This window comes from Neoarius graeffei, chromosome 15, assembly GCF_027579695.1.
Source record: "Neoarius graeffei isolate fNeoGra1 chromosome 15, fNeoGra1.pri, whole genome shotgun sequence".
Lineage (NCBI taxonomy): Eukaryota > Metazoa > Chordata > Actinopteri > Siluriformes > Ariidae > Neoarius > Neoarius graeffei.
The window spans coordinates 15,054,781-15,059,465 of NC_083583.1; positions in this window are offsets into that span (position 1 = coordinate 15,054,781).

Sequence of the window (4,685 nt, forward strand, 5' to 3'; positions counted from 1 at the left end):
GTTGGTGCGACAGAAAAAGATACAGAGGACAGGAGGAGATATAGAGGAACGTTATCCGCCGTGGCAACCCCTAACGGGAACAGTCGAAAGAAGAAGAAAGTGAGGAGGAGAAGAAAGTGAGGAGGAGAAGAAAGTGAGAAGAAAGAAGAATGTAGGATGGCTTGGAGGCAAAGTGAGAGAGGTGAGATTGAGATGGTTTGGACACTTACAGAGGAGAGATCCAGAATACATTGGGAAAGGAATGCTGGAGATGGAGTTACCAGGTAGAAGGAAAAGAGGAAGACCAAAGATGAGATTTATGGAAGTGGTGAAGGAGGACATGAGGACGGTTGGTGCGACAGAAAAAGATACAGAGGACAGGAGGAGATATAGAGGAACGTTATCCGCCGTGGCAACCCCTAACGGGAACAGCCAAAAGAAGAAGAAAGTGAGGAGGAGAAGAAAGAAGAAGAAAGAATGTAGGATGGCTTGGAGGCAAAGTGAGAGAGGTGAGATTGAGATGGTTTGGACACGTACAGAGGAGAGATCCAGGATACACTGGGAAAGGAATGCTGGAGATGGAGTTACCAGGTAGAAGGAAAAGAGGAAGACCAAAGATGAGATTTATGGAAGTGGTGAAGGAGGACATGAGGACGGTTGGTGCGACAGAAAAAGATACAGAGGACAGGAGGAGATATAGAGGAATGTTATCCGCCGTGGCAACCCCTAACGGGAACAGCCAAAAGAAGAAGAAAGTGAGAAGAAAGAAGAAGAATGTAGGATGGCTTGGAGGCAAAGTGAGAGAGGTGAGATTGAGATGGTTTGGACACGTACAGAGGAGAGATCCAGGATACACTGGGAAAGGAATGCTGGAGATGGAGTTACCAGGTAGAAGGAAAAGAGGAAGACCAAAGATGAGATTTATGGAAGTGGTGAAGGAGGACATGAGGACGGTTGGTGCGACAGAAAAAGATACAGAGGACAGGAGGAGATATAGAGGAATGTTATCCGCCGTGGCAACCCCTAACGGGAACAGCCAAAAGAAGAAGAAAGTGAGAAGAAAGAAGAAGAATGTAGGATGGCTTGGAGGCAAAGTGAGAGAGGTGAGATTGAGATGGTTTGGACACTTACAGAGGAGAGATCCAGGATACATTGGGAAAGGAATGCTGGAGATGGAGTTACCAGGTAGAAGGAAGAGAGGAAGACCAAAGATGAGATTTATGGAAGTGGTGAAGGAGGACATGAGGACGGTTGGTGCGACAGAAAAAGATACAGAGGACAGGAGGAGATGGAGGAACGTCATCCGCTGTGACGACCCCTAATGGGAACAGCCGAAAGAAGTGAGACATGAGATGAAGAAAGAAGTCAGAAGAAGAAGAAAGACAGACACAGAAGAAGAAAAGCGAGAAGTGAGATGAGAAGAAGAAGAAAGAAGTGAGAAGAAGAATGTAAGAAGAAGATAGAAGTTAGAAGAATAAGGTGGCGGCATGCCCGTGAGCAGGAGAACGTAAATCATATTTTTCCAGCTGATGGAGCCCTCAAGCAACTTTACAACCAATAAATGTCACTCTCTTGATTTCAGTTCCAATTTACGCCACTAAAACTGCATTTCAGCACAAGATCTTCTATATATTTATTAAAAAAATCTCTTCAGATAACTCGCTCTGCACTTTCCATATTCCTTCCTGAGATAAATGTAGTGGACATTTATTGTACAAAAGTCAGAGCTCGAGCTTTGCGTTGAGGAACGCAGTTGTAAGCACTTTTGCTTCACCTCTTCCTCTTATTAATTGTCGTGCTCTTGAACTCGAAAACTGCTTCGGAGTTTCGTTTGTGTTCAGTGACTGATGAAGGCTGTTGGCTCCTAATAGAGCGAGCGGAGGGTGATATTTTTAGGAAGTCACTTCATTTAAACTGGGCCTGCAAATAAATAAGCAGAATAAATTGGTTCACTTGAGTTCTCGGGACTTCAGCTTTTAGATTTTGTCAACCTTTTGGCCTGTTTATAGTTTTGCAAGCTCTTATGAAATCAAGCTGTTGATCAAAAATGGAGAGGAAAATAAGTCGTAACTCAGTTCAGAGGCCAAAGCTTTTTCAGCCCAGTGTGTGCTGAGAACAAAAATGCACACGAGAAGAACGGGATAAAATGCAGCTCGGCGGATTTGAGGCTGATTAAAGAAACAATAACAACGGGGGTGTGAGGTAAATAATCAACAACTGTAGTCTGATTATATTTTTCTTTAGTGAGGTGATTATAGAAAATCGCGCGTGCTGATTGGTTGAGAAATTTGGACTGTTTCTCGATAATCACCTCGAGTGATTCAGCAAAATGGCGACCAATCACTTCATCACCGTAAGTGAGGAAGAATTAGAAATGATGAAAGAAAACGCTGTTCCTAAAAGCACTAAAGATTCTACAAAGTTTGGTCTAAAACTATTTGACGGTAAGGTGGGATTGTGATTTATTTTATCGATTTCAAAGCAAAGTATTTTATGTGACTCGGCGTAGATAAGTGACGCGAGTCTGCGCCGCAAAGTTATTACATTTGCATGGCACTTTTGAAGAATGACATAAATGATTTTTTTCAGTAATCACCTGTGTTTATACAGAAGCAATGATCCGCCTCCGGCTCAGTCAACATCGGGGAATAAACACCTCGACTTCATCTCTCTTATTATTCACCGAGATTCACTGAGCCTGAGGCGGATAACTGTTCAATAACAGCATGTCGTCAGTGTTTTATTCCTCTTATACCACTGCAGGCATTCTCTCTCTCCTTCTCTCACTCTCCTTGTCTCTCTCCTTCTCTCACTCTCCTTGTCTCTCTCCTTCTCTCTCACTCTTCTTCTCTCTCTCTTTTTCCTTCTCTTTCTCTCTCCTCTCTCACTCTCCTTGTCTCTCTCTCTTTGTCTCTCCTTCTCTCTCCTTCTCTCACTCTCCTTCTCTCTCTCTTTTTTCCTTCTCTTTCTCTCTCCTTCTCTCTCACTCTCCTTCTCTCTCACTCTCTTTTTCCTTCTCTTTCTCTCTCCTCTCTCACTCTCCTTGTCTCTCTCTCTTTGTCTCTCTTTTTTCCTTCTTTCTCTCTCCTTCTCTCTCACTCTCCTTCTCTCTCACTCTCTTTTCCTTCTCTTTCTCTCTCCTCCTCTCTCTTTTTCCTTTTCTTTCTCTCTCCTCTCTCACTCTCCTTGTCTCTCTCTCTGTCTCTCTCTCCTCTCTTTTTCCTTCTCTTTCTCTCTCCTCTCTCAATCTCCTTGTCTGTCTCTCTCTCCTTCTCTCTCTCTTTTTCCTTCTCTTTCTCTCTCCTCACTCTCTTTTTCCTTATCTTTCTCTCTCCTCTCTCAATCTCCTTGTCTCTCTCTGTCTCTCTCTCTCCTCTCTTTTTCCTTCTCTTTCTCTCTCCTTCTCTCTCTCTCTTTGTCTCTCTCTCACTCTCTGTCTCTCTCTCTTTCCTTCTCTTTCTCTCACCTTCTCTCACTCTCTTTGTCTCTCTTTCCTTCTCTCTCTCACTCTCCTCCTCTCTCTTTCCCCTTCTCTTTCTCTCTCCTTCTCGCATTCTCCTTGTCTCACTCTCCTTGTCTGTCTCTCACTCTCCTTGTCTCTCTCTCTTTTTCCTTCTTTCTCTCTCCTTCTCTCACTCTCCTTGTCTCTCTTTCCTTCTCTCTCTCACTCTCCTTCTCTCTCCCCTTCTCTTTCTCCTTCTCGCACTCTCCTTGTCTGTCTCTCACTCTGCTTGTCTCTCTCTCTCCTCCTCTCTCTCACACACTCCTTGTCTCTCTCTCCTTGTCTCGCTCTCATTCTCCTTCTCTCCTCTCTCTCCTTGTCTCTCTCTCTCTCACACACTCCTTGTCTCTCTCCTCTCTCACTCTCCTCCTCTCCCCTCTCTCACTCTCCTTCTCTTTCTCTCTCCTTCTCTCTCACTCTCCTTTGCTCTCTCTCTCCTCTCCCACTCTCCTTCTCTCTCTTTTCCCTTCTCTTTCTCCTTCTTGCTCTCTCCTTGTCTCACTCTCCTTGTCTGTCTCTCAGTCTGCTTGTCTCTCTCTCTCCTTCTCTCACTCTCCTTGTCTCTCTCTCTCCTTCTCTCACTCTCCTCTCTCTCCTTCTCTCACTCTCCTTCTCTCTCTCAACTTCTTATTTTACCAAGAAATAAGAACGCTTGTCCTGAGACTCCTTCCAGAAATGCTAAATAATCATCTCCCTACAGAAAACCTCACTGTATCCACCATAAATCCCTGTGAGTAGCAGGTTGTTACTATAGAAGTGAAAACACATTCGAACAAGTGCATGAAGATAAAGCTGTGATTTGCAGCTGAAGCTTCACTCAGATCTGAGACTTCCCCAACCAGCGCTGTGTTCTAACACCGAATAAACTCCGTCGGTGTAAAGTCCCTGTGTTATTGTATTCCTGCGAGCACCCTGCCCCCTTCGCTCTGCTCGTGATCGTGAGAAGGTTGTGCTGAAGCTCTCAGATTTAGCATCACAGAACATTTCTGTTGACACATTTACGCTAAAAATTAATGGAATGACTCTGACTTTTCAGTGCCGTGACAGAATACATATCCTGTATCTACACTGCTGTTGTTTTTTTTTTATACACTCGAGCTGTGTAACTTGTTTTACAAGAGTGACTTTTCAGCAGGATGACAGCAAGAGGAATGTAAAAGAGGTCAAAGAAACTTCTAGGAAAAAAAAACAATATTATGTTCAG